Source organism: Physeter macrocephalus, chromosome 17, assembly GCF_002837175.3.
Source record: "Physeter macrocephalus isolate SW-GA chromosome 17, ASM283717v5, whole genome shotgun sequence".
Classification (NCBI taxonomy): Eukaryota; Metazoa; Chordata; class Mammalia; order Artiodactyla; family Physeteridae; genus Physeter; species Physeter macrocephalus.
Genome location: NC_041230.1, coordinates 28459357 through 28469921, shown reverse-complemented (window position 1 = coordinate 28469921; position 10565 = coordinate 28459357). Strand labels below are relative to the sequence as shown.

At 49.2% G+C, this 10565-nt stretch overlaps 1 protein-coding gene across 24 annotated transcripts in view; it reads right to left on the bottom strand.

Moving 5' to 3' along the window:
* NLRC5 (NLR family CARD domain containing 5) overlaps positions 1 to 10565 on the bottom strand; it is a 128258-nt gene that overhangs the window by 99204 nt on the left and 18489 nt on the right. Inside the window, exon 1 of one of the 24 annotated variants that reach the window (XM_055079063.1) lies at positions 1675 to 1690. The exons of 22 other annotated variants lie outside the window; for them this stretch is intronic. The gene's annotated coding sequence lies outside the window, so the exon portion shown is untranslated. Of the gene's footprint in view, positions 1 to 1244; positions 1266 to 1674; positions 1691 to 10565 lie in introns of those variants that run through there. One more of the 24 variants, XM_055079064.1, reaches the window with a different exon arrangement.

Here is a 10565-nt window from a genome sequence, read left to right as displayed (position 1 = left end):
CTGGTGGCGCGGTGGTTAAGAATCCTCCTGCCAATGCAGGGGACACAGGTTCGAGCCCTGGTCCGGGAAGATCCCACATGCCGCGGAGCAACTAAGCCCGTGAGCCACAACTACTGAGCCTGCATGCTACAACTACTGAAGCCCATGCGCCTAGAGACTGTGCTCTGCAACAAGAGAAGCCACCGCAATGAGAAGGCCGCACACCGCAACGAAGAGTAGCCCCCGCTCGCCGCAACTAGAGAAAGCCCGCGCGCAGCAATGAAGACCCAATGCAGCCATAAATAAATAAATAGATAGATAAATAAATAAATAAATAAATATTAAAAACCTCTCCTTAAAAAAAAAAAAAGAAACCCAGCCAGCTCCCGCTCCCTTTCTCTCTACCAGAGCCACACGCACAGGCAGATATTCAAAAAGACAGCAGGGTCAGCTCAACGTATCCTGTGGGAAAACAGAAAGCTCTGGGCAGGGCCTTCTCCAAAATACCCGCTGCACGCCCCAGTAATGGAGCCCGAGATTCCACCATTAGAGTCATCTCATGTGGACAAATAGCCTACAAGGTCAGCACAGCGTCGTCCCAACAGACACACAGGCAGAAGGGTCACAAGATAAGGGAGGGATCATCTGGTCCCGTTGCCTGATTCCCTTTAGGACTCTGTGTCTGCTTTCTTTTAAGACATGAGGTACATGGGGCTTTTTTTTCTGGCCGCACCTCGAGGAATGCGAGAGCTTAGTTCCCCGAGAACCCTTGCCCCCTACAGTGGAAATGCAGAGCCTTGACCACCGGTCCGCCCGCGAAGTCCCGCTATGGCGCTTATTTCTCCAGGTGCACCCAAGACCACCTACCTTGGTCAACGTGGAAAAAGTCAGTTTAATCCTGAAGTCAAAAAGATGAGAATTTGGCCCTCCGTTGTGCTCCCAATCCCCCAGAAATGAAACTCTAGGAATTATTCCAAGTGCTTCCGTCTATATTTAGGGCCCTCCACAGAGAGCCCTTTTGAGCTCTCTCATGAGATTTGCCATTCCAGCCACCAGGCCTTTGCTCGGGCAGGGCCTTCCTCTGGCTATGCCCTCCCTCCATCCTTCATGGTGCTTCTTCCTCTGAATTAAGACTCTAGGTAGGAGTCTTCTCCCCCCAGAAGTCAGGTCCTAAGTCCTGGAGGGAAGGAGCCATATTTCCCCACCAATATCCTGTGCCTGACATCAGAGGGGCCAGGGAGGGATTCGCTGAGTCAACCACTCACCCCCTCTCTGCAGACATACTGGGAATCCAAGAGGCTTAAGATCTCCTTCCTGGAGTAGGAGGCCTGGATGGTAGTGATGGAGTGTGGTCAGGCCACTCGAGAAGTTCTCTTGTTCTTTGTACATCCCGTGCTCGACCAGTCCCCGCTTCACCTCCACCCCACTCACCTTAACGCGTTTGCCCCCCGCCCGGCTAATGCTTGTTTTAATCCTTAGGCCAGAGTGGCTCCACCTGCTAGTTTATTAAAGGGAAACAACTGCCCTCCTGATGGTGGTTAACCTGAGGGTCCGTGAGGGACACGCCCCAGCTGCTGGTTTCCCTGGTAACTGATGACCCCACCTGATGTCAATTACCCTATGAATGGTAGTCTCCTTCTCCCCGCCCCACCCCCGCCCTGTCTGGCCTTAACCGGTGAGGTGTCGCTCCAGGACCTTTTGCTTGAGATCCCCTGTCCAAGGTCCCCAATGGTCTTGAGGCTGGGCAACTACGAGGCTCGCAGGCCTGCAGACTGCAGCCCAACAGGTGGTATCCTGAGGAGAGAAACCAGGTTCACTGTGAGCAGGGGCCCTTCTCAGAGCAGAGAGCAACCCCCAAGCCCAGGACCCTCAACTCTCTATGCTGAGCGATGCGAGAGGTGTGGGGAGAGGTGGACCCCGGGGACTCTTGGGGTCAGCCTAGCATCGATAGTCTACAAACAAAAGGGAGTTCCCCGGGACCTGCCGCTTGGGGATTATGTGGCAAGTCCTCTCCTGGATTCTCACTCATCCACATTCCCACAGCTTCTTCCTGGTTGGAACCAGCACCAGGACTTTCCCGCATGGCTCACTTCCTCCACCTCCAAAATGAAACCATCAGCAAAACAAGGTGACACTTCATCTGCTGGCAGTTGGATTTAGCTGCATTTTTACACTCCACAGACCAAGTATGGATCCTCAACCAGGAGCATTACCTTTACCACCTGGGAGAGAGCTTGTTAGAAATGCAGACTCTCAGGCTGTACCCCAGGCTCACCAAACCAGAAACTCTGAGAATGAGCCCAGGAATCTGTGTTTTAACAACCCCTGCAGGTGATTCTGATACAGGCCAAAGTTTGAGACCCAGAGCACTAGATAACTTTCAGATAGCCTCTTGATTTGGGGTTGTGAGTTGTATAAGCAACCACCCCTTTTTTCTTCATGGCTCCGGGCACAATTAGTGGTTATATAGTCTTTTGTTTGGCTAGTTATTATCTATCTCTGCCTATGTCCCCTAGACTATAAGCTTCACAAAGTCATGAACCATATGGGCCTGGCTCAGAGTAAGAACTCAACAGATATTGTTGAAAATACATCCATCCATACGTAAAAATGCTGGGGCCACAGAAACTGACTCTGATATGAATGTGACATGTGACCTCGAACAAATGTCCTTCTAGTTCTCAGCCTCTGGAACTCCCTTTGTACAGCGAAGGGGGGGGGTCCAGCTGACCCTTGAGGGCCACGCCGCTCTCTACCATTTTTGCAGAGGCTCAGTTTGACGCCTCCCCAATCCAGCCGTCCCGCACCAGCGCCAACCAAGGCATCTCCTCCCACACCCCACCCCAAAGCCTTCTGGAGCTTCTACTGCTTCCTTCTGGCCTTTAATTCTCCTTGACATGATCTCAACCTAACTCCCGGCCTGATCTGCAACTCCTTTACCCCCAGACAACCCTTCCCTCAGCCACGCTGGGGTTCCTTCCTCCCTCTGGCCTGTCACTGTTCTTCCCCAGCCAGGACACCTGCGCTTGGCTCTCCCCCTGCCCCTTAAGAGCCAGTTCAGACTGCCTTCTGGAAGCACTCCAGCACATAGAAGTCTCTGTTAACAGATTCCTAAAGAGCAAGTATGTCCACAGTCAGACTCAAAAGCAAGAAGGGAAGTCCTCAGGAGCCAGAAACCAGAGGGGACTCTGAGAAAAGTCAGGGGCGGGGAAATGAAATGGGATATTCTGGGAGGTGGAGTTTGCAGCTGGGTGTTAAGAGTACTCTAAACTTTTCAGATTCCTAGATTTAAAAAAAAGTAAATGATACAAAATTTTAAAAGATTTAAAAAAAACAACCTAAATGCAATGTGCTGACCTGGATTGGATCCTGGCACAGAAAAAGTATATCAGTGGAAAAACTGGTGAAATTCAAACAAAGTCTGGAGTTGGGTTAATAGCAATATACCAACATTAATCTCTTAAGTTATGACAAATGTGCCGTGGTTGTGAATGACCGTGGTGGGTTTTTTTCTCTATACTTTTCTCTGTTTTCCACTATGTGCCTACATTACTTTTGCCTGTCGTTTTCATGTAATGAAGAAATATTGAAGACATGCAGAGGGGCATTAGAAGTAGTACTGATCGTCAATTCCTTACCTACAATGACAAAATCAAACACGCTCTGGAGACTACAAGTTTTTTTCTTAAGTTTGTCAGCAAACCTGGCCATTTGGATGGAAGGCTGTTTATAGCACTTATCTTGCTTTATGTGAAAATTCATATGCAGAGAAATATCGATGGACTTGATTGTGGGGTACCACCCCAGATCCCATGCGGGCGTCCTGCAATATATCCAGTGTGCATGTACCTGTACTACCTTCTAAAATACACAAAATTCTGGATTTGGAAAGTCATGTGGCCCTAACAGAGATGGACAGTGGTTTGGGGACCTATGTTACAAACACCCACGTCCCACCACCCAGGTTAAGAAATAAGATATTACTAAAACGGTCAAAACTCCCATGTGTACCCCATTCATAACTTGTATCGTGTGATTTTGATGATCAGGAGGACAGCCATGTTTTAGAAACAACCAATCACAGCAGAAGCAGTGAGAAGAACTTGGAGGTTTCAGAGGTCCATCTGTGGAAGGGTTGCCAACTACCGGCCTCCCCATCTCCCTGCCTTCCTCTGTCTGGACCCACTTCACCTCTTCAAATGTAAGCCTCAGGGACTTCCCTGCTGGTCCAGTGCTTAAGAATCCGTCCTTCCAATGCAGGGGGCGTGGGTTCAATCCTGGGTCGGGGAACTAAGATCCCACAGGCTGCTGGTGCAGCCAGAAAAAAAAAAGTGTAAGCCACAAAAAGTTGCCTGCCTGGGCGTAGGGAGGGGAATTACACCATCACTGAAGAACCATGATACCCTTGTTCTGACAGAAGAGCTTGGACATCTTGAGTCTTTAGACAGTCACCTGGGCCTAGTTGGCGGGGAAGCTATGGGAAAGCAGTGGGAGAGACAGAGGGGGTCCCATGGCTAGGATGGGGGCCCATCAGAACAGCTGTGGCCACTCCTCTGGAGACACAAGGGAGAAAGCTGACTCGGGGTTCCCAGGGCTGAGAAAAAAGGAAGCAGCTAGAGCAGTGGCTGGGGCCCGGGCCACCCCATCACTAATTTGCCAGTGACCTGGGCATCACTCTTGCCCTCTCTGGCCCTTGGTTTTCTCACCTGTGTGATAGTGAAGTAATCCCTTGCCCTGCCCACCTCTTAGTGTGTGGAAAGGCCTTCTGTGCCTCACTTTCTTCATCTGTAAAATGGGGATAATAATAGTACCTACCTCCGAGGGTTGTTGCAAGAATTAAATGAGAGAATCAACATAAAGAACTTGCAGAAGGACCTGCGCATGGTCACCCTCCAAAGGAAGCTGCCATTACTTTTGTGTGACAATATTCATGAAATGCTGACTATGCTTCAGCCCTGGGTGAGGACATGGGGGACAGTGCAGAGCTCAATAGACCTGGGTCTCTACCTCCAGGAGGCTCAACGTTTATCACATAATCCCAGAACTAAATGTTAAATGGCACCTGAGGAGCGTCTTAAAGGATGGATGCACCGGGCTGTGGTTTGAGAGCCCTGGAAAGCAAATCTCACCTAGTTAGGGAATGGGAAGGCCCTCCCTGAGGATAAGGAGTAATCAGATGGGGCAAGGAAGAGGGGACGCCTCTGGGCAGTGGGGCACAGCATGTGCAAAAGCCCTGTGGTGGGTGGGGAACATGGTCAATGCACAGAATGCACAGGCAGCCAGGGGCTGGGAAGTACGGCCCGAGGTGGCCTGGGCAGGTGGGCAGGACCTCCGATTTGCAGACTGTTGGGCTGGGCTCAGGGAGACCTCTCCCCATTAAAAAATTGAACCAATAGTTACCTTGCAACAAAAAGTTTTATTTAATACACAGCTGAGCTCAAACAAAAGAAAGGGACAATCCCAGATACTAAAGATGAAGAGGGAAATGAGAGCTAAAACCGTAAGTAAGGTGGCCCAGAGAGACAAGCACTGGATGTGGGTTCAGACCACACTAACATGGGGTTTTAACACTGTCAGAGGGAGAGAAGTGAGATGAGGAGGGGGGTTGGAAATACCTCCTCTCAGTGAAAAGGAGACCAAATGACTTCACCCACCAAAGGAAGCCACAAGAAACGTCAAGGTGGGTTTGGGAGGGTATAACTTGAGAACCCGAGCCTGCAGCTCGGGTTCAGCATAATTCAGATGTGCAGCTCTGAATTATCTATGTATTTATACTGCCAGCGTGGTGCAGGACTTCCTGAACTGAGAAATGGACCTACAAAACCAGGAAGGAAGGAATGATGTAACCTTTGGGGTCCCTGGCAGTAATAAGTGCAAAATTATTCTCTAAGGAAATGTGGGTGATTCAGGGAGCAGAGTCTGTCCACAGAAAAACCAAATTCCACTAAAGGCGAGCTTCTAAGAAGATAAATATTACAAGCCACACAAGGAAACCACGAGAGAGAGCTAGCAAACACAACCAACAAGAGGATAAGCACCCCAAGGCTCTGACATAATAGAACATGGAAGAAACTACAAAGGAACTAATTTTTCAGTGATTAAAGAAATACAGCTATAATGAAAGCATAGGACTCCAGGGGGAAAAAACAAAAGATTGATTTGAAAAGGAAAACTTGAAAATAAACTCAAGAAGATGTGGAGAAAAGGGAACCCTTGTGCACTGTTGGTGGGAATGCGTATTGATGCAGCCACTATGGAAGACAGTATGGAGGTTCCTCAAAAATTAAAAATAGGGCTTCCCTGGTGGCGCAGTGGTTGAGAGTCTGCCTGCCGATGCAGGGGACATGGGTTCGTGCCCCAGTCTGGGAGGATCCCACATGCTGTGGAGTGGCTGGGCCCGTGAGCCATGGCCTCTGAGCCTGCGCGTCTGGAGCCTGTGCTCCGCAACGGGAGAGGCCACAGCAGTGAGAGGCCCGCGGACCACACACACACACACACACAAATTAAAAATAGAACTACCATCTGATCCAGCAATTCCACCTCTGGGTATCTTTCCAAAGAAAACAAAAACACTGATTCAAAAAGATATGCACCCCCATGTGCACTGCAGCATTATTTGCAAAAGCCATGATATGGAAGCAACCTAAGTGTCCATCAATAGTTGAATGGATAAAGAAGATGTGGTATAACAAATATTACTCAGCCATGAAAAATAATGAAATCTTGCCATGTGCAACAACATGGATGGACCCAGAGGGTACTGTGCTAAGTGAAATAAGTCAGACAGAGAAAGGCGAATACCATATGATTTCACTTATACGTGGAATCTAAAAAACAAAACAGATGAACAAACATAACAAAACAGAAACAGACTCGTAGATACCCAGAACAAACAGGTGGTCGCCAGAGGGCAGGGGGCTGGAGGGATGAATGAAATAGGTGAGGGAGACTGAGGTACAAACTTCCAGTTATAAAATAAATGGGGACTTCCCTGGTGGCGCAGTGGTTGAGAGTCCTCCAGCCGATGCAGGGGACACGGGTTCAAGCCCTGGTCTGGGAGGATCCCACATGCTGTGGAGCAACTAAGCCCGTGGGCTGCAACTACTGAGCCCACGGTCCACAACTACTGAAGCTCATGTGCCTAGAGCCCGTGGTCTGAAACAAGAGAAGCTACTGCAATGAGAAGCCCGCGCACCACAACGAAGAGTAACCCCCGCTCAACACAACTCGAGAGAGCCTGGCTCGGCAACGAAGACCTAGCACAGCCAAAAATAAATAAATAAATAAATTTTAAAAAATAAAATAAAATAAATGAGTCACAGGTATGAAATGTACAGCATGGGGAATATAGTCAATAATATTGTAATAACTCAGGTGATAGGTGGTACTTAGACTTATCATGGTGATCATTCTGTAATTTATAGAAATACTGAATCGCTATGTCATGCACCTAGAACTAACAGAGTGTTGAAGGTCAATTATACTTCAATTTTAAAAAATGAACTTAATAGAATTTCTAGAAATGAAAATTATTAATTTTAAAATGAAAAACTCAGTGAATGAGTAAACGGATTAGACACAGCTATAAAAAGAATGAGTGAATTGAAAGAGATAATTGAAGTAATGATTCAGAATTTAGCATAGAGTTAGAGAGAGATGGAAACTATGACAGAGCAACTAAGAGACATAGAATGGAATGAGAAGGCCCAACATACGTCTAGTGGAAATTCAAGACGTTAAGAATAGAAAAATTAGAGGAGAGACAATAATTGGAGAGAGAGTGCCTGAGAAATTTCCAAAGCTGACGAAAGACACTATCCCTTAAACTGAATGTTTATGCTGAGTCCAAAACAACTAGACTGAGAGGTAAACAGGGGCCAGAAAATACATGACCCTGGAGCCTATGTCAGAGAATTTTGCTTTTATCCTAAGACTTTTATCCTTGATGAGTTGTAAGCAGACAAGTGAACAATCAGCTTTGCTTCTGGAGGCTACTTTGGGGAACAGGGGCAGGAGATGTCAGGATGCAGGAGGCTGTAGATGGGTCCCCACAAGTGATAATGGTAGCCTGGCCCAGGTGGAGATGGAAACAGAGAAAAGTGAACAGGCTCCAGAAATACTGAGGACATAATAGGGACCCAATAATGGGGATGATGAGAAGAGCAGGTCAAGGGCAAGCTTAAGATTCTGAGCTGCAAAGACCTAAACAGACATTTCTCCAAAGAAGACAAACAGATGACCCATAGACACATGAAAATATGTTCAACATCGCTAATTATTAGAGAAATGCAAATCAAAACTACAATGAGGTACCACCTCACACCGGTCAGAATGGCCATCTTTAAAAAGTCTACAAATAACAGACGCCGGAGAGGGCATGGAGGCTGCCCTCCCACCTCTCCCACCTCGTGATGGGACCCTAGGTGAGTGGTTTTGATGGCAGGCAATCCTGTCAGGGAAACGTCCTCCCGATGTCTCCATCCGAGGGGATGTCGGCTGTTGGGAGGGAGAGATCAGGGTGGAGCCTCAGGATGGGGGGCCTGCCCTGATTCATCTGCTCCTCCTGACCCTGCCCAACACTCAGAGGTGCCCCCAGCCTCCAGCCTCAAGGATCCCATCTGTAAAATGGGTCCTGGGGTGCACAGGGTGCACTTTGTCATTCTCTCTCTTCTCAACTTCTGTCTGGGTGGCCCTGCCCTGCAGGAGCCCTTCTAGAAGGGTGGTTCAGAGTGTGGGACTCTGAGTCGGAGATGTGGGCTATAATCCCAGCCCTCTATTGCTGGGTGATCCGTGGGCAGGGACCGAGCCTCACCCCCAGCATCCTCGGTGTCCTCGTCTCCAATGAGAGCATCCACCTCAGAGCTATGTATTTAATGGAACAATCTGGTAAAAGTGGGTGAGCGCCCAGTAACATGAGCTACTCTAATTTTCCTCCTAATCTTCTCCCAAGAGAAACCTGGAGATCACCCCCACCCCCAGCTCTGGTCTGCGTCATGGAGTTCAACAGGCCAGACGGGGAGTCGGCAAACTTTATCTGTAAAGGGCCACAGAGTAAATATCTTAGGCTTTGCGAGCCATGCAGTCTCTGTGCAACGACTCCACTTTGCTACTGCAGGGCAAAAGCAGTCACGGGCAAGAGCATCTACATGAGTGGGTGTGGCCATGAGCCAATAAAACTTTATTTATAAAAGCAGACAGCAGGACGAACTTGGCCCTCGGGAGGTAGTTTCCAACTCCTGGTGCAGAACCAGCACGAGGGCTGGAGGGTGGCGGGGGCGTGTAGTAGTACTACATCCAGAGCCATGCCCTTGGTGAGGACCCCTGGCCCTGTCTGTGTTCTGGCAGCTGCTTGGGCCTGTCCAGGGAGGCTGGCCTCACCCTCGCATTAGCTTTGCCTACATGCACTCTGCTGGCACAGCCCCTGGCGTGGTGTTCCCAGAGAGACGAGCAAGGTTCCCGTTCCAGGTTTGGGCAGTGATGGGAGTGGGGTCGGGGGAAGGATCTAGCATGCAGGAAGACAGAATTATGCTCACTCCACCCCCTCCTCCACCCCTACACTGCTAGTCCACACTGCCCAGGACCTGGTGCCACCAGGGGTCTCCCCTCCTAAGGCCCCCACAGGAGCCCAGAGGGTCTACCCAGTGGGGTTTCACTGTCCTTTACTGCCTCTGTTCACTGAGTACCTACTATGTGCCAGGGTCCAAAGAGCCGGGTGCACCCCTCAGCCTGGCCACCTCCCCCTCTGCTGGCCAACCACAGTGGGAGCAGTTATGACGTAGTAAGAACAGGGACTTGGAATTTTTAAATGGCCCAGGCTCAAATTCTGCTCTTCTGCTTCCCAGCTTGGGGGAGCGGGGAGGTCCCCTCGACTCCCTAAATTTCAGTTTCGCCATCCATAAAATGGGGTGTTAGCACTACCTTCCTTGCTGGGTGGTTGTGAGCATTCCACAGTTAATCTAAGTCAAGTATTTGATCGGTAGCACGTTCTGCAAACATTGGCTTGTATTCGTGTTAGGCCTGGGACAGGACAGTGCTTCCTACCACTCGGATCACCTTCTCCTCTTGTCCTGGGTCCCTCTCAAAGGCCCAGTGATGTCCCCATTGGACAGATGAGAAAACTGAGTCCTGATTAGTTTTTTCTTCATTGCACAGCCTTGTGGGAGTTCCCCCTTAGCCCAAGGCCGTATGGGAAGGGAGGGAAGAGACTCAGGGAAGGGCAGGGGAGTCTTAGATCTCCAAACCACTTTCTTCTTCTTAGCTTTCACCCATTGTTTACTGCTGCTTGAGAAGTACTTGACAGTATGCTCATGCTGGGGGTACCAGGCTAGTAATAGCAGTAGTAATAATGGGGACCAACTGGGCCGGGTACCATCTTAAGAATTTTATATACATTTTTTTCCACTCAATTCTCACAACCACCGTATGGGGTAGTTGCTATTATCACCCCCATCTTGCAGATGAGAAAACTGAGGTTCAGAGAGGTTATGTGACTTGCCCAAGGTCACAGCCTGACAGGCTGCAGCCCTGAGGGGAAGTGACTTGCTATAGCCTGACCATAACTAATCACCAAACGGTAGAGCCACACA